Source organism: Rattus norvegicus, chromosome 1, assembly GCF_021556685.1.
Source record: "Rattus norvegicus strain SHRSP/BbbUtx chromosome 1, alternate assembly SHRSP_T2T, whole genome shotgun sequence".
NCBI classification, from domain to species: Eukaryota; Metazoa; Chordata; class Mammalia; order Rodentia; family Muridae; genus Rattus; species Rattus norvegicus.
The window spans coordinates 213,132,064-213,155,176 of NC_141534.1; the positions used below are offsets into that span (position 1 = coordinate 213,132,064).

Sequence of the window (23,113 nt, forward strand, 5' to 3'; positions counted from 1 at the left end):
ATATGGCCCAGCCAGTAAAAGCATTTGTTACTAAACCTTATCACCTGAGTTTGATTTCTGGCACCCATATAGTGGAAGATAAAACCTGACTCCCTCTCTTTACCTCCAAATACATATCATCACACAGCATAAATGCACACACACACACACACACACACACACACACGAGTACACACACACGAGTACACACACATATAAAATAAGATTAAATAATTAAAAAGTTGTTAGGGTATCTTCTAACATCTCTGTAAACCCAGTCCAGCATTAACCCCAGCACCCACCCTCAGAGCTGCCCCCTACCCACTGTGACAGTTCTGCCGCTGGCACGGATGCTCACAGCTGGGTGCTCTGTGATGTCCATGCCTCATGCCTCTGAATAACTTCTGCCTTCTGTGCCTACTTCATGGAAGAGGAAATCGTGGCTCCAAGAAGTTGAGTCATTTGCCTGCTGGCACAGCTAGGATTTGAGTCAAGCCCTGTGACTTGGAGAGAGATATTTGTCAACTCTCAATCCTGTGTGGCTCCTAACTGGCCTGGCCTGGTGCCCTGCAAGGGAGACAACCCAGCCGTCTCTCGGCAGTTGATGTGACTGCAGGGTGGGACGTGCTCACAGGATGTGGTACCAACCAAAAATAAGCTGTCTTCACAGTCCTAATATTTTGTAGACATTCTGGTTGGAAGATGGATGCCAGGCAGTAACAACACCTCATGTGGCTCTGCTGAGATGACCCAGGAACAGGCAAGACAACTGTATTTAAATAGGTGATCACGTGGTCACAGTGCCCATTGCACATAGGAGAGGCCTAGGAGCACACGTGTGTCCTCCTCTGAGTTTCTGGTGTGAGAGTTGACCATTCACGGTTGCTTGAGCTGTCCAGGCAGCAGCTCAGATGCAACTTGTACAGCATCTGAGAGGTTGTCATCAAAGTGCTTGGTATTTACACGTCTGGTTCTGACAAAGCAGGTCGCCATCTCTTCTATCTCTGTTTTGTCATGGCCTTTGGATACCCTGCCCCTCTTGGCATCCTGGTCTGGAATCATCAGGTGAGGGAACTCCTCAGCCTCCATAGCCCCACAGCTCAGAGTGCAGTCTTATCTGTATCTGAGGAAACCTGAGTGATACAGCCATGTTCCTTGGTGCACACCTGTCAAGGTTCACCCAAGGGTCTTGTTCCACGGCAAAGTGTGAGGCCCACAGCTCCTTCTGCCTAGCTGCATCACACTTCACTCAGGAGAATGTAGACCTGACACAGTCAAACTTTTCTCCTTGAGACCAAGCAAAAGGGGAAGTGCCTATGTGCTTTAACCACTTCCAGTCAGCACTAAACTGGAGATCCTGGCCATTGCAATAAGACAAGCAGGGAGGGGGCGGGGGCCCAGAATAGTGGAGAGCCCAGAAGCAAACAGAATCTTATTTGAGCAGTGGCAAAAAGAATTGAAATAGCTTTAATATCAGGTATTGCATTTAGAAAACAACACGAAACACACACACACACACACACACACACACACACACACACACACACACACACACAAACCACAGGACTAATCTTAAGAAAAGACAGTCAAGAATCCATCCTGAAAACTAGGAAACATCCCAGAGATGAGTTCCAGATGTAATGAAGACTCGTTATTGAGATGTCTATTATTTTCAAGTTTGTAGATACAACCGAACCCCAGGAAAAACTGAAGAGCTAATTCTCAGATTTATCTGGAGCGTGAAGACCTAAAACATTTTTAAAATTAGCAAACAAGAACAGGGCTGAGGACATACCACCATGATGAAAGCTCGTGTCCCACCAGTGTGAGGATGGGAGCTTGGATATTAATAACTGAGTATCTAAAGTTTTCCCAGCTTTTTGCTGCTGTTCAAAGAAGAGTCCGTTTAAATACCAGGCACAAGTTACAGTCCACCTGTAGTTCCAGCCTCAAAAGGCAGAAGCAGGGGAATCCCCAAAGCAAGCTGGCTGGTGAGATTGCTCATATCAGTGAGCTCTGGGATTGATTGAGAGACCCTGCTTCAGGGAACAAGGTGGAAGAACGATGGAGGATGATTCCCAACATCAGGCACATGTAGACATGCATACACATGAAAAAATGGCAGCGTGTGCCAGGGGTAAAGTTGGAGGACTTGGCTGATTGCTAGCCGGTCTCCCACCTCAGGCAGTTAGCATGAGGAGGTGTTCTTATTTGTGTGAGGAAGATCATAGGTCAGGGAAACAGACTCAGGATTCAAAGACTGGTCTCCACATGCATCCTGGTTGAGTTTGATGATAGTGTCATGGCAGTTCAGTGGTTGGAAAACACCAAATCTTTAAAGAAAAAAAAAAGTGGCTTGCATCAGCTGGATTTCCAAATAGAAAGACCAACATTACATGACCTCGCTTGGCTTGCAAGGCTACCTGATGAGACAAAACTAACCATTTATAGCCCTATAAAAAGTCAAGATTTTCTAAGCATAAAGTTAGACAGACACCTGTCATAGGACCCAACTCTTCTACCCCTGGGCTCTCAGAGAAATGAAAACCATTACAACAGATTCAGACGCAAATGTTCACTGTAGCTTTGTGAGTGGTAAGCATGTCCTCAAACTACCCGAATGCTTAGCATCAGGAGGATGAGCACACACGGTCCCTGGGGTGGGGGGCACTGTCTGCCCATAGACAGAGGGGGAGCTGCAAGCACTTCTCCTTCAGCATTCGAAAGCTGCAGTGTGTGAAAGAGGCTGGTCTAAAGAGCATTTTACCAAATTACAGGAAGTGTTCAATCTGGTATGAAAGAAAGTAGACCAGAGAGGCCCAAGACAAAGATGTAAGCGGGGCTGGGAGGGGGATAGGGACAGCGTGACCTCGATAGGCTCAGGGCTCTCCTACACTCACACCTGGCCAAGACACAGAGCAGTGAGCTCTGCAGGTGCGAGAATCATTCTACAGCACAACATCTCAATAAAATCAGATTAAACATTCACTCAGCCGTGTACTTGATTCCCTGAAAGCCATATTTTCATTACAAACTAAATCAACACTAAAATGGATGTCTAGGTGTGGTAGTGCATGCCTACAAGACAAGAAGATTCCAAGTTCAAGGCTAGCCCAGGCTGCATCTGGCAATCCTACCTCAAGGAAACCCAAGGCCTTGGAGGAATGCTTCAGTTCAGTGGTAGAACACCTCGTATGTGTAAGACCCAAGTTTCATATCAGCACTGTACAGTAAACAGGTAAATATAAACAGTGTGTCTGGTCATGTGAGCCTGACCCCTGAGCTGCTCCCTGGATGGACCTGTCCTTACTCCTATTGCTCTGGGACAGATACCCCTTTCTGGCCCTGCTACCTTCATTTCTTCCAACCTCATCCATTCATGTACCCTTCTTATGAACATGAGAAGGAGAGGAATTCCCAATGTAGCCCCACAGCCTGGAAGCTTCGAGAGCTGACACCCTGAAACACTGTATCCTGGAAGTCTGAAGTCCAAAACAAGAAGTCACAAGTCTGAGTAAGGCCTCTGTCCTTGGCTCAGACATGGTATCCTCTTCTGTTGTGCTCACGTGTCCATTTTCTGTGTGTCCATGTCCTGATATAACTTCTTAGAACGACTCCAGTCAGACAGGTTGAAGCCTGTCCTGTTGGCCTCCCATGTCATCCTGGTCACCACTTCTCTGACTCTATATCCAAATATAGTCTCTCCCAAGGCTCTGGTGTCAGAACTGTCACATGTAGAAAGAGTCACCATTCAGTCCCAATACCTACTCTTCTGGGACTCCCTCCTGCTCCTCTTTAGCACAAAGCCTTCTATAGTCCCCAGCCCAGCCAGCCCTTAGGAGAATTCTGGACACTTAGCTCTGGCACAAGGTTCTATCCTGCCTGTTGATCAGGGCTGTGGGGTGGGGGAAGACCCAGGGATGTTCCAAATGCATGTTGATAAATATCAGGGGTTAACAAACTATTTGCCCAGCTTCTGCTCCTTCCTGGGTGGCGGAGGGCACTGGGACCCTTCACCTGGACTGCATTGTTGGCCACCGGCCCAGGGAGCTTTAGCTAAAAATATCTGGCCAAAGAGGCCCCTCAGGAAGCCCAAAATTGCTGTTTGTACCTTCCTGGGCTGGAACCAGATCACAGACTCTGCTGAGGAATGGAGCAAGGCTGGCTGGCGAGAGGCCCCTGCCTGGCAGCGGGCCGCGTTCCTGGGGTCTTGGAGATGTGCGTTGGCACTTCCTGAGCCCTCCCAAGACCTCAGGGCATCTCTCAGTCCAGCCCCTCTGGTGTGTGAGGATGCTGAAATGGCCTGGCAGCCTTGTGCTGAAATCCTGGGTGATGGGCTCAGGGAAGCAGGACATGTGGCTACTGGCCTGCCGTGCTTCCACAGCTCAGTGTCTTTGCTTCCTCTGCCTCTGCTGTGACACAGGACAAGAGATGGCAGATGCCATGGATTTCTGGGGAACTTGCCTGGGGTAAGCAATGTCATACCTTCCTCAGTGGCCAGGGCCCTGGGGTGCTGGAGGTTGCCAGATGTTCCCGGGTGTGAGCCCCACTCACAAACAATAGACAAGACACCTGTGAGTTACAGCTTAGGGGGTCAGGATGGGCTTCAGGACAGCACTGCTGTGAACGGATGCTGGGGAATGGCCAGGACCTGGGCTGGTCTGCCTCTCTGTGCCATGTACATGTGGCACAAAGGTCTCAGTCTCCAAGGCTTGTGGCACAAGGTGCATAGTAAAGAGACCTTCATGAGCCTGGCAGGGGCTGCTGCACGCAGATGGGACGCCAGGGAGCACCCCATTCACTCTGACCCAACTCACAGATACCCTGGAAGAAACAGCACGGCAATTGACTGAGCCCTAGTGTGTGGTAGCGCACGACCTTGCTGTCTCTCACAGGATTGAAGTACTTTGCTCTTGCGTTCCTGTGGCTTCAGATGATCACAGACTGGGTGGCCTCGGATAAAAGACTTGGCCGTTTGGGGGGTTTTAGACAGAAAGACAAAGCCATGGTGTGCTGTGCTGTGAGACGCCACAGCAGTCCTTCTGCCTCTTCAAGCTCTTGGGGACACCAGACAGACCTGTACTAGGGGCTGTGTCACCCTGGATCCTGCATCACCTGATATCCTTCTACTGTACATGAGCCCCTCTGCTTCTCCCATAAAGTTAGCTGCTGGAGGCACTGGAACCTACCTGGTGAATTCAGTATCCTTACCTCAAGGTCCTTTACCCAACCGCATCTGTCAAAAAATAATTTTCCACTTAAGGTCCCATCCATAGGTTCTGAGATTCAGAGATGGAGAGATCCTTAGGGAGTCATCCTTAAGTTGAGTATACCCTACGTATGAGAAGGTTGGCTGGAGAGTGAGGGAGAGAGGCAAAGCAGGAGCCATGAGCTCTGGTCTGGCTTGGGGTTCCCTGGATGACCTGGGACCACTGTTGGATACTGAGGTAACCTCCACACACTGGAGGGGACTTAGGGACTTTCCAGGAGGCAAACCAAAGCAGAAGTCTCAAAAGATGCCAGGGCCTGGTACAGTCCCTGCCGGGCAGCCTTGCCTGGCTACCATGTGGTACCCAGCACTCCCCACAGGCTGAACAAGCAGCCACAACAGTGTAACACTACACATGGCACCTGAAGTCCTGGGGTAAACCTGGGACAGGACACTTGGCTCCTAGAGCCTCAGGTTTACTCTATGGCACAGGGTGTGGTGGACAAAACAGAGCCGCTAAAAAGCACAGCCAGTGATCAGCCTGGAGTTCCTCCTCACACAGGCGTGGGAATTCTGGCCCCAAGAAGAGCCCAAGATCCCTTAGGCACCCATCCCAAGGACCTGAGGGCTGGCGTATAGACTCTTAAAACACATATTCTCTCTACATCAAGACTTCTCCGGGTTTGCAAATAACTAAACAATTAAAAGATGGTGTTGGAGCAGCCACTGCTTGTGGGTTTCTGTGCTGTGAATGTCTGGTCCCATGTGCTTTACCTGTCAGACAGAAATGCTCCCTGTCATCAAGAGGTGTATGTCAGGAGGCCTGGGTCTCAGGTAAATCTGCTGTGTGTGACCTAGCAGCCTGGAGCAGAATCCCAGTTGTCTCCTTCAAAGTGTGTTTCTGGACCCTTCCGGTCATCCTCTAGGCACAGCCCCATTGACCCAGAGGACAGCACAGGCCAGGGAAGTCTGTGACTTGGGCGTGCTAACTTCACTCCAACAAAGCTGTTGTAAATGAAAGGGAAGGTTAGCAAGATTGCTTAGCCGTGAAGTGTGAGGGTCTGAGTTCAGATCCCCAAGCAGATGTAAATGCCTGTCAGAAGAGTCTGCTTTCGTGAATGGGATGGAAGGATGGTGGAGGAAGGATGCCAGGGCCTGGTACATCCCAAAATCATCCTCAGGCTCCCACATGCATGCCCATGTACACAGGAGCATGCGTACAAACATACACATCTATAAACATATGAAAAAATTAGAAAAGTAAAGATTAAGAATAAGTAAATAAAAACTTTAAAGGGAAAAAAAAACCCTTCTCAAAAGAGGGCAAGCTACAGATGATCTTGATAAAACTCAGACCACCATGGCACAGAGACGCATTCAGTCACTTGCTGTGGAGGTCATGCTGGTGCCTGCTGTCTGGGTCCTTTGCATCAAGACAAGCCTCTTCCTCCAGGATGGCAGCTTCTGGCCTTTTGCATTGTGCTCATGCAAAAAGGAGGACAGAAAGTGACCATGGGAAGTCTATCTAGCCCCATGTAGAGTCTTGAACTGTCTATACCTGCTCCCTGGACCAGCTAGGTCTGCTCTGTATAAGCTGGGTAAATTGGCTGAGGCCTCAGATGACCTGGTCTTTCAAAGGAGCCAAAGGCTCTGTAGCCACAGGTCGGGCTGACAAGGACCTAAGAGCCCAGCAGCACAGTGGCCGGGGTTTTCCCTGAGGTAGTCTTCTATTGTCCGCATGTGCAGCATGGGGAGAGGGCTGTATGGATCAGGGAGACAGAAATCCCAGGCCCTCAGAGTCACATGTTGAGTATGGCACTCCCTTTCTGTGCCTCGTTTTCCTCTTTTGCAGCAAGGGACCTGAAGGTGGGAAGGTGGAGCCTCCACTATCTCCCAGTACTTCTCCCCAGCCTCCCCAGGTGGGCATAGAAGAGCAGGCTCATGGGAATGGGTTCTGGCTCCTTTGCTTTCCAGGACATGGGGGACCTGGGGCCAGAGTGTGCTGCCAGCCCATGGAAGCCACAGGCCAAGCCTGAGGGCATCAGACTGGCCGCTGCTCAGCAAACGCTTTCCCAGAAGCCAGTGTGGGAGGCGGCCTGGAATCTGATGTCCTAGAAGCAGGCACAGGACGTGCCAGAGGTAACATAGCCCTTGGGGGACAAGCCCGGAAGGTAGGGCAGTGGGTGACCCACTGTCCTGGTTTTCCCAAGCAATAGTTCCCACCATGGGACTTTCAATGACAAAACCAACTAGGAAAGTCCCTGGCAAGCCACACGGCTGGTCACCTTAACGAAGCCACCTGCCTTTCTGTGGCTTCCTCCCCTCTCGATTTCTTCTTCTTTTCCAAAGATTGTTATATTTGTGTATGTGTGTGTGTGTGTGTGTGTGTGTGTGTGTGTGTGTGTGTGTACATGTAGGTGTCCAGAGGGAGCATCAGATCCTCTGGATCAGGAATTACAGGTGGTTGTGAAGCACTGAAGGTCAATGCTGAGACTCAAACTCAGGTCGTCTACAAAAGCAGCAAGTACTTTTAGCAGCTGAACCATCCCTCCATCCCCCTGAATTCTTTAGACATAAAAAAAAATCAGTGTTGTCACCAACATGGGCCTTGTCACCAGTCACCCAGGAGGGTCATGATGTTGGAGAGCATGAGAATGCAGATCTCATATAGTATCTGTAGTCCTTGCCTTGGTGATATCCATTCCACCCCCCCACCCCCTACACACACACACACACACACACACACACACACACACACACACACACACACACACACACACGTTGTAGAAAGTCACCTGTGAACAATGTCAGAAACAAATAGTGTTTCTTCCTCTGGTCATAACATGACCACCCATTGCTACCCTAAAGTAGATATAACCATGGCCTTGTAGTCATGGCAACAGAATACCCTGAGTAATGCAGCAATGCCCAGCACCACACCAAACCACAGCAAGTGGGTGCTGAGTGTGCCATGGCCCCAACTTTACCTCAAATTCAAATGTGTCACAACTCTGAGGTACTCCTGGCACAGTTCTCCTGGGTTGCATCGAGTGACAGGAAGTAGGAAAGGACCTACAGATACAGCTCGGGGCACATAGAGCTGTGGGCGACATGGAAGTAGGCACCACTCTCATCCAGTAAGGTTCTAGAATGCATTGGTGGCCAGCAAAGCCCCAAGTTGTCATTTCTCTGGCAGGAGAGGTCTCTCGGGGTTCTCTCTGATATGAGGATGACCATCAGGTGACACCCTTCTCCTGCCCCTGCCACCCTATATTGCTGTAACTAGTTGGAACGAGCTGGGTCAGTCCTAATCTGTTCCTAGCAAAGAGGATGCAAGGGAGCCAGATTTAGGTCTGGCTAGACAGGAGTCTTTTGTCCCCAAACTGGGAAGTCAGCCCTGTCACAAGTCTTGCAAAGGTTCTAGGGGTCTTAGGAGCTGGAGGAGGCCAGGCATTGGGAACTCAAGCAAAGCACATGGACCCAGCTCACCAGAGAGGCTGTCATGTGGCTTGTGTGACTCAGCTTCAGGGTGGATGGATCATGTCGTCTTCAGGCACAGCTGGATCCAGGTGCTCTAACACAGCCCCTGGCTTCTCTCTGCAACTCTTCCTTGGCCGTCTTTTTCTACACTACTTTCTGTCTTCTCATCTTCCTTCATCATTTGTGTCTCTGCTTCCCTTGGCGTCATCAGTGGCAGACGGGGACCCTTCTGATAAGAAAGATAAGAAAGGTGACAGTTGGCACCCTTGTCTCTTGAGCCAAGTGACAGCACCCCCTGCTGGCTGGGTAGGAAACATCACAGGGGGAACTCTTTTGCCCAGCTCGTGTCACATGCCTACCCCACTGTGACGGTAGGCAGAGAAGAGTCCTCACACTGTCAGTCCCTCCAAACCACACTACAAGGACTGAAAAGAGGCACACGGTTCTTCAAAGAGGATGTGGGGGAAGGTCAGAGCCAGTGCCACCAAAAATCACAGATGCCACAGTAGCCATGAAAATCAAAGACCTTCAAGTCCAAGATCAATTCCAGCCACCCCAGGTCTCAGTACCCGTAGTCTTCGGCATTCCCGGAAGGGAGAGAACACCCAGATCCTGCAGCTTTGGGAGATGCAGACCAGAGAGAGCAGGTTACCAGGTAGAGCAGAAAGGGACCATGACTCAGAGCCCAAACTCAGCTTGCCTTTCACTTCTTCATCCTCATATCAGGTGTGAGGTGTCACTGTACATATCTGCCACTGCTGCCACTGCCACCACCAACGCCACCATCACCACCACCAACGCCACCATCACCACCACCATCAATACCGTCATCACCACCATCACATCATCATCATCACCATCACCATCAGCAGCAGATCACCATCAGCAGCATCACCACCATCACCATCACCACAATCATCACAATCATCACCACTATCACCATCACCACCATCATCACCACCATGACCACCATCACCATCATTACTCCCACCAGTAGTACCATCATCACTAACAACATCATCACCATCAGCTCATTACTGACACCATCCAAACGGCACTATCATTATACCCAGAACCGCCAAGACTTCCCCTGTGGGATCCACCACTAATATCCCATCTCACCACATTAACTGTATCATCATCAACACTGACACAGCTCACACACTCCCACTGCTCTCTCTCACCATTAAAAAATAAACCTCAGATCCAGAACAATCAACAACACTATCACCATAACAACAGCACAACCAGCCCCGCCTTTCTGACAGGCAGTTGGTTACGGAGGTCTGATGCGCAGGTACACATGCAACCAAAGAGAGGTACACTGGGCCACTCCAACCCAAAACTCCACTCTTCAGGTGAAGGTGCCGAGATCTAGAAAGTGAGGAGACTAACCAAGACAATCTGGGTGACTAAAGGACTGGGGTTCCGTCCCTGCGCTTGGATCCTGAGACTATGTGGTTTCTCTCCAGGATCTGAGTTCTCCTGCCTTCCAAGCAAGTCTCCTCTATCCCTGTGAATGGCTGTTGAGCCTATCTTCCTGGGAAATCATCCTTTTCCCCTGCCCCCACCACAGCCAAGCCACGAGTCAGTCCTCACAGTGAGACTGACTCATGTCTGTCTACGAAGCCCTGAGCCCCAGTTCCATATCTGTCATCTCAGCCTTCGACTCCCTACTGTAATTCTGTCTAAGGTGCAATAGGCCTTTTAAAATGAGTAAGTCCAACTTGTTCCTGCCTCAGGACCTCCATGTCCATTGCTTTTGTGTGCTCCCCAGACTTTGACATAGCTGGTTGCCTCTCAGTCAGGTTTTACTCTTAACTAAAGCACCCCCACTCCCCAGTCACTCCCCAACTCCTCTAACTGAAGCATCCCAGACTGGCCGTTCCATCAGACCTTCAAGCAGTGGTTGCTTTGAATACATCGTTGTGTTTATGTACATATTTTAGCTTTTCAACTCCATTCCAAGCCCCAAGGGCGCATAGACTGTGTCTGGCTCCTGGCGGCAGCCCCAGGACCTCATACAATTTCTGACAGAGACACACTGGAATCATTGATCAGTGACTTTGAGTGGGTCTGTACAGTCCCCCAGCTCCTGATTCTGATTCTCTTATTTAATGTTCTGGTTAATTACCTGCTGGTCATTCTCTCATCCATCTGTCCACTCATCAGCCATGTGTCCATCTAGCCATGTGTTCAGCATCCTTTGTCCATCCATCCAACAGTCCCCTTCGCTATCCATCCTCTAACCATCTACATTCTACCTGGTCCATCTAACTAGACATTCACGTACACCTATGTCTATCAGTCCTCCACCTCCGTGTGCATCTATCCATCTGTCTGTCCTTCCATCCAACCAACATCTGCCCATCTTTCCATCTATCCAACCAACACCCACCCATCCGCCCACTCCACCGACCTCCCTTCCATCATTTACTTGTCCAACCAATTAACATCCTCCATCTTCCCATTCACCCATTCATTCATTCGTTCATTCATCCAACACATACCCCTCTACTGACCCATCCGTCCATGCAACAGATGTCTACCCATTCACCCACTCAGCCTTCCATTCACCCACACACTCACCCAACCCCCAGCCTTGTCCTCTCTTGCCTCTTTTCTCCACACCGTGAGTTGGTCCAGGTAGGAACTATGCCACCCAGATGGGCAGATCAGACCACATCCTAGGAGGCTGTTTTTGCTCTTAGATAGGTCCATACACTACTGAGAGATTCAAGATTATGCACCACCCTGAAAAGTAGCTGACATTACAAAGATCATGGTGGGGTCATGAGGGTCCCAGGTGAGGTCTGATCTGTATGCTAGGGCAAGAGAAAGGAGTGTGATGGAGTTGATGAGAAACTTCCTGGAAGAGACAAGGGTAGAGCTGGTCTCCATAGAAACAAAGGAAGCATGGGCTGAGACGTCTGCTGTAGAGAGAGGGGGAAATGAGTTCAGCATGAGTGATGGCTGTTAGTAGGAAAACTCATGGTCAGCACCTGGTGAATTCCTACTCATCCTCCAAGGCCTAACCTTATCTACCCCATGCTGAGAAGGCATCTCCGAATTGCCTATGTTCATCCCAGACAGTTAATAATAGTAACAACAATGACGACATCATAATCCTGGTGGCCATCATTGAGTAATATCTGTGCTGAGTGACTGGTGACATCATCATATCCAATATTACAACAGTTTGAGATTTATCTACTTCATCATTGCTTCCAAAATGAAATCCAGAGACTTGGGCACCCAACACTTGGCCAATACCTTCCTAGTTCCCAGACTCCATTGAAGCAGCATGGAGATTTATCTTCTGTCAGCCACTCTCCTTCAAATGTACACACTGAGCGTGCCATGGTGGGGCAAGGGCAGCATGATGGTTTGTATATGCTTGGCCCAGGGAGTGGCACTATTTGGAGGTGCTGCCTTGTTGGAGTGGGTGCGTCACTGTGGGCGTGGGCTTTAAGACCCTCATCCTAGCTGCCTGGAAGTCAGTATTCTGCTAGCAGCCCTCAGATGAAGAGGTAGAATTCCCAGTTCCTCCTGCACCATGCTTGCCTAGATATTGCCATGCTCCCACCTTGATGATAATGGACTGGATCTCTGAACCTGTAAGCCAGCCCCAATTAAATGTTGTCCTTTATAACAAAACTTGCCTTGGTCATGGTGTCTGTTCACAGCAGTAAAACCCTAACTAAAACAGGCAGTTTGGTGAATTTTGATTATCTGAAGCCTAGTAAAGGAGGCGACTTTGCATAAATGTGTTGGATGGATGGATGGCTGAATAGATGGTGTATGTATGTATGTATGTATGTATGTATGTATGTATGTATGTATGTATTATGTGTGACTAGAAGGTGGATATTTGAATAATGGGTGGATTAAAGATGGATAGATAGTGAGTGGTGGATACATGGATGGATGGATACGAATGATGGGTGGATGGATGATGGATGGGTGGATGGATGGATGGATGGAAATGGATGGATGATGGATGGATGGATGGATGGAAATGGATGGATGATGGATGGGTGGATGGATGATGGATGGGTGGATATGGATGGATAGATAGATGATGGATGGGTGGATATGGATGGATAGATAGATGATGGATGGATGGATGGAAATGGATGGATGATGGATGGGTGGATGGATGATGGATGGGTGGATATGGATGGATAGATAGATGATGGATGGGTGGATGGGTGACAGATGAGTAAGTTGTCACACTCCTGCCTCCTCATCATGGGCAGTAGCTTTCATGGCTGTCTTATGTGAAAGTGTTCTTTTGCTGTATTGGAGAGCTGAGACACTGGAGGTCCGGCCTCTTTCCTTTCCCCCATACACTCTCCTATCCTTCATGGACCTTCCCCGGTCACACCTCACACCTTACCAGTCCCTTGAGGAGTTCCACGTTTGGGGAGCACCCTCGCTTCTCCACCCACTAGCAGATGCCACTGGCCTTCCTCTCATAGCTGCCCCTGCCCCAGCTGTCCACCCTCACAAAGCCCTGGCTGTTCTATGAGGACATGCCAGCTGGAACGAGGCACTTCCTGTCTAACGAGACCTTGTGCACAGAGCCTGCAGGCAGCTGTCAGCTCAGGGCATGCAGCCGGATCTAGAAGCTGCTGGAGCCAGCACCCTCCAGAGTCCCTCAGCAGAGGCTTGCCTGAGTCCAGCCTTCAGGCTTCAGACACAGAGAGAGCTCCAGGCATCCTCATCCTTTGGGAAGTCCACCTCTGTGGGAGGCACAGTGTGAGCAGCCTCACTGGGGTCTGGGGACAAATGGGATCTGCTGGTTTGAGTGTGAGACATCAGTGACTGGGACAAAGACAGGAAGGAGAGAAGGCAGAGCTTATTCCAGGATGAATTCCATTGTTCACTATAAGCTAGTCTCAAGGAGAAGCTGTTGAGGGTCCTCTGGGTGTCTCAGGTCACTGTCTAGCTCTGTCCCCTTCCATATCTCCTACTCGACCCCCTAGCTATTGCTCAAATATCTGTGACATGCCAGGTTCAGGGACACAGTCAATCCCAAGCCACCCTCCCGGAGGCTCCATTCCCACAGCCCAGCCTGTCACCCCATCCAGACCCTAGGCCTGGCACAGCTCCTGGCTTCTGGCTCCACTCCCTTCTCAGAGGCTCTAATTCCATCCTGGGAGGGGCGATTAGAATGAAACTATAGGTTGTTTTGTGTCTTGCCCAGGCTAGGCCAATTTAATGACTTAATTAAATAAGCAGAATTGTAATTATGGTGTTAATGTTTCCTTTGTGTAATGCTGCTCATGCCTCTAGAAGCAACTCTGGGGAATGGAGCCTCCCCAGCCCCTGGCAGGCAGCTCTGAGGTCCCAAGCTGGTGTCTGTCCCAGGGCTTCTCTGTTTGGCCTGGTTGCATCGGGAACCTGCTGACCAGAGAGGCATTCCAGTCAGGTAGAAGCCAGGCTGTCTCTCCTGCCTGTTTATGGAGAACTTAAACCACACCGTGGAAATTATGTGAAGCTCCTAATTGCCCTTTTCCTTCCTCCCACCTCTCACCATTGACAGTTGGCTTTGAACTACTCACTCAGTAATTCACCCTACACAGAGAAGAAAGGAGGCGGCTGCTAAGTGGGAGCCAGTCTCCCCACTCGGGCCAGGCTGAACATGCAAACTGCCCTGACTTTTCCAACGGGCTCCGGATCCCATGCTGGGAGAATCTTGACCCCCCCCCCCGCCCCAGCAGATGACAAGTTTTGCGTTTCCTTCTGATAAATGGGAGGGGAAGGTCCTCCAGTGACAAGGGGTTGTCTGCTCACAGGAGGCAGTTATAATCCCTAACTCTAAGACTCCCTTCACCAAAGCCAGAAGTCTCTGAGATCCTGCTTTCTCTGCTCGGGGTAATGTAGACTGCTACAGCTCGATCCAAAACCATGCTAGATCCCCATACTGCTGAGCAATGACTTCTCCAAGGGTGGCTTTTTGAGTCTCCAGGTCTGTAGGAGTAGCACCTCCCTGGATCCTCAGGAGGGTTAGGGGATGTGACAGACTGGGACAAGGGAAAGCTCTGCAGGCCAGGACCACACCATCTGGTCAATCTGGTGGCTTCGTGATGTAGCTTCTAGTCTCTGGTGCCTTTGTCCTTAAGAAAGCCACAGGATTTCAGACTTTTGTATCTCCTGCTGTACATGTTCAGAACAGGAGACAGCCCCATAGGCAAGGAGACCCCAACAGTGGCACAGAGGCTGGGAACATAAAGATTTAGCCTGGAGAGTAACAGAAGACAGAAGGGCAGCAGGTTAGGAGAGACCCTCTCTGGGCATTTGAACTGTGGCCTAGAGTGGGAATGGGGCTCTGTGGCCCTCTACTCACCTTCTTCCTTATCAGGTAGGACCCTCGGCCAGCTTGGAGCTCCAGTCTCTACCCATGCATGGGCTCTGCCTGTGCCTTCCTGGATGTGTGCCCTCAAATGAGTCACTAAACCTCTCTGAGCTTCTGCCTCCACCCCAGGGGTTTGCAGTTGGTGAGTTAGTATGCAGCCATTGTAACCCAAGGCATGGGATCAACAGATACCAGCATAGTTGTGACTAGGACTCCATCATACCAAGATTTTCGAGCCAGAGATGGTCCTGGATTTACTGGTATTGTTGGGTACATGGAGTTAGGGAATTCACTTAAGAACTGCAGGGTGACTGAGCAGGCAGTTGGGGACGAATGACCGACCAGATCTGGGAGACACCTCCCCTGGCCCCAAACACACACAATAACACACAGAGCTTCCAGCATAGCTGGGATGAGGCCGTGGGTCCCTGCTGTCCTTGTCTAGCCCCAGGCTCCTCCCAGGCTCCCTGTGGTTTTCCAAGAGGATCCAAAGCAGGCTAGAGTTGGTAAGGTGGTAAGGAATGTTCTCTACAGTCCAAATCCTGTCAGCTTGCTTCCTCTTGACTCATGGGAAGGAATCCAAAATCGATACATTCTCTTCTAGTAAAAAGCCATGGCCAGCTGGCCTCAGTCACCCACTGTGAAATCAGACACATCGAAGAAAGGACTCCTAAGCACTGATCTCTTACTTCCGAAGGCACCAGCAGACAACAGGTGCTATAGGTGGACCAGCCACCAACTCTTGCTGCCCTAGATGTTCCTTCTAGAGGGCCCCTATCTTGCTTGTGTAGTAATTGTATGCACAGTGGAACCCCCAGATTGTCTTCTGCAGCCAAGATCGGCTTTGCATTAAGAGCCTCTGCCAGGGTCCTGTCTGGCTCCTGTAGACCCCCCAAGCAGCTCATATTGTTCCCAACACGACACCTGTTGAGCACCTCCTCCCAGAGTTGTCCCAGATGCAGGCCTGAGGACCTAAGAGGACCTGGTGACCAAGCTCAATGACTGGAGTCTGCCTTGGACCTCAGGTCCATGTTGTACCTCCGAGTTCTGCTCCGTCCCCAATTGTCTTCCCACAAAGGATTTCTTTCAAAGAGGACACTGACAGCATCACTTCCTGCTCCCACCAGCTTCACAGGGGTCTTCAGGGTGGAGCAAAGGCCTGTGAGATCCTCCCCGCATACCTTGGTACCCTGCAGCTCCCCGAAGCCCCACCCTGAGCCCACAGATATTGGCCTACATGGGATGTCTGAGTCTATACTGTTCTCCATCTCCTGTTTCCAGTCCCTCGGCAGGGACCTTGGTCACTGCCTGAATCTTGGCTTCACGAAAAGCCAGGTCTCGCCCCTAGGGAAACCGTATACGTACGTACGATGTAGGTGATACTTTAAGCCCTGGGGGACGTTCTACCTTTGGTTCAGCATGTGTCTGTTGACATCCTGAGCAGAGAGCAGCATCCCCACAGCCGCAGCAGAGTGGCTGACAAAACACAGCAATCCACAAGATTGACATCAGCACGTCACCCAGGCTTCTCTGGGACATCTCAGGGCAGGAAGAGTACCAGCAGGCTACCCCTGAGGAGTGCACCTGAGAGAGCCACGGAGGAAACTGTGATTCTGACTGCAACACATGCAAAACTGTGGGTAGGAAACAGCCCCCACAGTGTGAACATCAGCATAGAGGCTGTGGTAGCTGGGGCCAGAGAACAAGAGGAGAAGCAAGGCGGGGTAAGCGAGGGGAGAGCGGGACGAGGAGGTGGAGTCTCGACATCACCTATGCTCAGGCTTGGCTAGCTGCTGACCTCACTAGAACTGTCTTCCGGTCGCATCTGCCACCATTCCTAAGGGAAGCTTTGTTAGTGAGATGAGGGTCATCCACGGGCACTGCTGGGAGGGATAAAGGATCAGAAGTGTCGTGCAGCCCATGGAGTAGCTGCCTCCAGGGGCATGGAGGCCTACATGTGAGATGTAGCCATACTGAATACTAAGGTGGCAGCCCGGACAGGGAGTGAGCCGGAATGCCCTCTGTTAAGATGGGCTGTTCCGCCATAACAAAGCCAGGGACATTCTGAGGACAGAGCTAGGGGTGGGGGCTGGGGGGAAAGGTGAGTCATTTTCCTTTTTGCCCCAGTGAGCTTTCCCAAGTCTCAACCGAGGCCTCCTGGAGGAAGGGACCTTCCACATGCATCAGGCAAGTGTGGCTCAGCAGTAGTCACAGATCTGCCAGGCAGGAGAAGGCTCCCGTCCTGGGATGGCGTACCATCTCACTCTGTCAGGTCGAGTACCCCCCATGCTTACAACTGGCCAAGGGATGTGGCCACAGCGGATGGACACTATGAATGAAGGAATGTGTGGTAGGAAGTGACAGCTGTGACTCACTGTGACTCAGTCTGGAGCCTGCCAGGGGCTCTCTGAGCAGCTGCTGGCAGCCCCCTTAATCCTTCCTCCTCAGGACAGGGGCTGAGTGAAGCTCTTCCATGCCTGCAGCTGCTGGTCCGTATCACTCACCTGTGGAGCTCATGGGACACCCAGCAACCTCCATCCTAACTTACTTTGTACCCTGACATTTGTGGAGTGTGGGGAGGACATCATGTGGTTCTGGGTTCTAGGACTGAGGGAAAAGTGAATTCTAAGAGCCTCTATCCAATCTCCATAGAAACTTATCTCATCCTGCAAGCACTCATGTTCTTGACAGGCTGGAGCAGGGAGGGAGAGAGGAGGCCTGGTCACGAGGCTGACAAGGCTAAACCAAAATCCAAGCCCATGCTATAGCTTGGCTCCTCTGGCGGAGTTCACTAGCTATGCACAACAAAACTCTGTCCTTGGGGTCCCTGGCTTCCCTTCCAGAATCATCTCACACAGCCCTCATCCTTGCCAGCATTGGCCTAAGGGCTAATTCTACTCCCTACCATCCCATCATCCATCTACCCACCCTCAGGTCCATCTATCCTTCCATCCATCCATCTGTCAGCCATCACCTACCAATCTATCTGAGCAGCCATTTGCCCATTGATCTATGCAGGCCTCCATTACCCACCCATCCACCCACACATTGTCCATTTTCTGACTCATCACTATATTTACCCATTCACCCATCTACCTATCCACCCATTCATTTACCATCTACCCACCCATTCATCTATCCATACGACTAGCCATTCTTCTATCTACCATTGATACAACCACCATCCATTAACCCACCCATCCCTGTACCTATTCACTCATCCACTCTTCCATCTATCTATCCATGCCTTCATCTAACCCCTTAGAATGTCCCCCATCCATCCATCCATCCATCCATCCACCCACCCACCCATCCATCCATCCATCCACCCACCCACCCATCCATCCATCTATCCATACACCCATCCATCCATCCATCCACCCATTTTAGTAACTTAACAAGCCCTGGGCCTTCTTTTCTCTGGAGTCAAACATACTCCCTTGCCTCCTCTCTGGCCATCAGTCCCTGTTCCTTCCAGCCAACCGAGTGACTCAGACAAGAACAGCCTGTGACATTCCAAAGCTCATAGTCTCCAGGGCAGACAGACACTGCACCCAGAAGACCTGAGTCTATCAGTCCCCCCCGTCACCATTGTGTTGTCCTTGTCCTGCTTGTCTCCATCCTCATCTGTAGCAGAGGCAGGGGAGTCTCAGTGGCCACCATCCTCCCACAGCCGTCGTGGGGAGAGCTCTAACTGAAGCAGTGGTAGGACAATGTGTGGTGTTGCTTCTGTCTTGGGCTCCTCCAGGGAGGGCTCTGGAGCATTCTGTAGTTCTCTGCTTCAGGGACTAAGGAATTCTTGCTTGGTCCTATGCTTTGAGATCCCATGATAAGGGGGCAAGTCCAGAGGTGCAGCAGCTTGGCCATGTGCAGCCATAATCGGTGCCATTCTTCCTTTTACGTCAAAATTCTCGTGACATGCCACCTTTGCTGCAAATCAGAGGGCCAGGCTTCCTGGGGTTAGCTGAGTCCCTGTAGCAGCTATGGCTGGTCTGGGAGGAAGTTGAGAGGTCACTAGGGATTAAGCAACCCTCCAGGCACCTAATGCCTGAATAAGACTTGCTCCCCAACTGCAGAGGCAGGAAGACTGCCCACTCACAGGGATAGAATGAGGTAGAAATGAAGCTCTCTATTGAAAATGACAATGCAGAATTCACGACAGTTGTGGCAGAAAAGGCCAAAGTCTGTGGTGCTCATGAGACTGTCCCCGTGTATCCACTCTGGTGGTGCCAAAGACAGGAGTCTCCACGATGACACTGGCACCTTCTTCCGCATCCTTCCAGTCAAATCCAAGAGCAAATCCCATGTTGCATTCTCCCATGGGGTGGGGAGTGGGGACAGGGCATGTGCCTGCACGCTGCATGACTGCAATGGCCACAGAGGCCATCAGAGGGTCTCAGATCCCCTGGGGCTGGAATTATGGGAGATTGTAAAAACTGCCTTGTGGTAGGAAATGGGATCTGAACATGGGTCCTCCGGAGCAGCAACGGTGTTCTTAATTGCTGAACCATCTCTCTAGCCTGGATTTTTTTCCCCTCTAAACTGCTATTCCCATCCTTCTGGTAAACAGCAAAAGGTCCTAGAAGCCCAAAGACCATGGTGGCCAACAAAAACCTGCAAACAGTATTAGGAATGAAAATGGCCAAGGACTCAGCCCAGCCCCAGAGAAGACCCCTGATGGCTCCTGTTCCCCTGAACTCCAGAGCCTGGGTCAGAGGAAGGACTGGATTTAGGGTTTTACTGAGATGTCCTGGGGGAGTCCAGGGCTACTTCTTCCCAAGGAAGGGCTGGGTATTGCAAGCTCAGGGCTAAGAGCACACATTCCAGCCTCCACACATGCACATCTTCCCTCCATCTCTCAGATTAGCTAGCATACACTGTTTTCTATTCCCTTCTAGCCATGTTTGTAAGAAAACCCCAGAGCCCTGCCAGTCTTGGCTACCCTTCTGATAGGGGCAGGGGCTCCAGAGCTCCAAGGCACCAGGGCTTTGGAAGGGTAGCCCATCTTTCTGCTGGGCCCCTGGCAGGCAGGTCTACCTGATTCCTAGTCCAGGGAGCTTCAGGAATTTGTTCCAGTCCTGAAACAAGAGAAGTCCATACCACCATCTACTCAGTACAGGCAAACACCCAGGCACCTATGCTCATTCGAGCCCTGCATGGGTCAGCTCTAGCCCACCTTTCCCCACTAGCTCCCAACAGTCCCAGTGCCATCTCCTAGATGACCTCAGGTCTTCAGAGCTCCAGGATTTCACATGCATTTGAGCCTTACATGTGCCTGGACCTGGCCTCCCCTCCCCACTTCTTCCTTGGCCAATATCTCCTCGCACCACACCACAACCCCCCTCTTCCACCAGCACCAAGCCCTCTTAGACACTCATACCTCCATAGAGCTTTCCTCACCACCAGCTTAGGCCTCTCTTGACTGAGATGGCTTTTCTGTTTTCCTGTAATTTGGTGAATGGCCCAGATGCTAGAACCAGAAGCTCTGGGGCAGAGCCTTAAGATGCTCACTGACGACCCAAGAGTCAGCATGAAGCCTTGGTGAATGAACACTCGTCATGGTAGTGACGCCCATGGACCCTGAAACAGCAAGAAGTCACTCCTGGGAGGAGAACGTGAACTGAGGACCCCTCCATTTACTCTTCCCTTTATCTTCCTACCCCTCCAGACTCCGGAGAGAAGGTGATTACTTAGCCCAGGCACAGGATGGCCATTCCACCTCAACCCCAGTCTCCCAGCTCTGCATGGGAACCACAGCAGTCCAAGCCCAGTTCCAGCCTCTATGGAGGGCAAGCCAGGAGACAACTTGTGAGGCAGAAGTGGAAGGAGGAGACTAAAATTGCCTCTGGCCTTCTAGAAGCATGAGGTTGGTTCCCTTTTCCCCAGAATCCTTCCATCACTCTTGTTAATTTCAAACATCCAGCTACCAGGAACAGGGCCGGGGCCTACGGAACCTCAGTAGGACACAGGACCAGTCTCTACATTTTCTGTGTATGTGTATATGTTGTATGTGTGTGTATGGATTGAGTATCTGTGCATATGTGTGTGTTGGGGGGTTCCTCTGTGTGTCTCTCTGTCTGATGTACACACATGCACTATATGTGTGTGTATGGATGTGTATCTGTTCATCGGAGGGGGGTGTTTTCTCTTTGTGTCTCTCTCTGTCTAATATACATGCATGCACATCAGTGTGTGAGGTCAGAGGTTACTGTTAGGTGTCTTTTGTGTGCCACCCTATTTTTCCAGACAGGATCTCTCACTGACTTGGTTGCCAGACTGCTAGCCAACAAGTTCCAGGGATCCTCCTGCCTCCACCCTTCTACCTTTGCCTCTAGCTTACCAAATGGCTAGACCAGCTGGCCAGCAAGTTCCAGGGATCCGCCTATCTCTATCCCTCAAGGGCTGGGGTTAGAGGCCTGCCATTGCACACTGCTGGGCGTCTGAACAAAAGCCCTCACCTTGCATGGCAAGCACTTAACCCAATGAGCCTTCTCCCCAGGCCCTGTGGCCTTGGGTTTTTTTGTGAATGAAACTTCAGCTGGGCTTCCGGCCGCTGGCCACGCCCTGCTGCTCTGCCTTGACCACTGTATAACCTCAGGGGAAAGACAGCAGAAGGAACTTCAAAACGAAAGTGTGAGTCACAGACAAGGAAAGAAAAAAATGAAAAGGACATTCTTTAGTTTCTACAGGCTGGACTCGTTGCCCCTGGCCCCGGGAGCCAGGGCCCCAGCAGTGGTTCCTGCAAATATGACCTGTTCATTACACAGCTCCTGTGACCCCTCCAGCTCCATCTGGACAGGGAAGAAGTGCCTATTCTCCATGTCTGTCTAGGACACTTGGCAGGGTGGCACTAACTGCAATGAATTGATAAGAGCTATGACCAGATAGGATCCCCCACCAGCACTGCAGGAGGCATTGGAAGCAGGGTCTTGGGGTGCTGTTGGGGTTACAGTGCCAGCCAAGCTGGGCAGGGAGGAGACAACAGTGAGCCTCCAAGGAGGAAACAGGACTTCATGCGGAACAGAGGGCAGGCAGCAGGAGAGTTGCAGATGGCTAAAAGCTCAGCAAGCACGTGACAAGGACTTGGATCAAGCAGGACACACGTCGGGGAGGCCCATCAAGCCCGAGCCTGCTTTCCGAGCCCCCAGGATTGGCAGGGCAGAGAGGAAAGCCTCTTTGTGCTTTATAGACTTTGGGGAAGTCACAGGCTCCACTTGCTTGGGGGAGGCAGGAAACCCCGTTCATCCAGGCGTCTGCCAGCGTACCGCAGGCTTCCTCTTGTCTCTGTCCCCCTCCCGGAGCCTCTTCCCCTGAACTGCTTCCCACTCCTGGCCCTGCTGTCCCTTTAAAGGAACTTGAATCAGAGTTGAGAATGATGGTGACTCAGGGTGGAAGGGGTGGTCACTTGCACTGGCCAGTGGCCAGGACTGCAGCTCGAAAGGAAGCAGAGCAACCGCAGCTGCCTGTGTGTGTGCCCCTGAGAGGGGCAGAAACCACAGAACCCCGTTTGAGACTCCACCACGGTGGAACTCGTGTGATGAAGTTACCCCTCACAATGGGGGCATTCAGGGTCCACCCGCGCCTGCAGGGCTGGGGCCTGTTCCTCAGGCCAGCTGATGGTGATGTAATCTTCCGTTAGGAGGTCCCCCCCCCCCAACTCTGTTGACTAGGGACTTAAAAAAATGCACCAGGAAACTCAAGTGCAAGCCAGGACGGAAGCCTTGGTTTTATTTATAGTTGATAACTTGCGTCCGGCTTGCTCCACGGGATGCAGAGCCTGAGGATAAAGAGCCCACAGGGGCAGATGACAGAAGGACTCGTGTCCTGGGCTACTGTGCTGTCCAAGAGCATGTATGAAGCTTCATTCTGAGCTTCCCAGCAGCCAAAGCAAAGAGGGGACAGAGTTTTATAGTGTGACATCATAGAAAACCAGGCTGTAAACCTGGTGTTCTGATTAACTGAGGCCTTAGATTCTACTTTCTCATGGTCAGGACGGCCATGCATCCCTGCATAGCATCCAGCAGTGCCAAAAGCATGTTATAGGCCTGGCTAGGTGATGATGATTCCTCAGAGAGCAGGAACCA

The 23,113-nt window shown here is 51.1% G+C and overlaps 1 long non-coding RNA gene across 3 annotated transcripts; it reads right to left on the reverse strand.

Annotated features, from left to right (window-relative positions):
* Positions 1 to 200: 200 nt before the first annotated feature.
* Positions 201 to 15,091, reverse strand: LOC120099968 (uncharacterized). 3 transcript variants are annotated; one of them, XR_015652779.1, is made up of 3 exons: positions 15,021 to 15,091; positions 8,678 to 8,897; positions 201 to 2,312 (listed from the first exon to the last, which is right to left on the reverse strand). It is a non-coding gene; the product is annotated as an uncharacterized LOC120099968 (long non-coding RNA). The 3 variants fall into 3 exon arrangements; XR_015652775.1 differs by having other exon boundaries at positions 8,176 to 8,897; XR_015652777.1 differs by lacking the exon at positions 201 to 2,312 and adding an exon at positions 2,319 to 6,193 and having other exon boundaries at positions 8,176 to 8,897.
* Between the last annotated feature and the right edge of the window lie 8,022 nt (positions 15,092 to 23,113).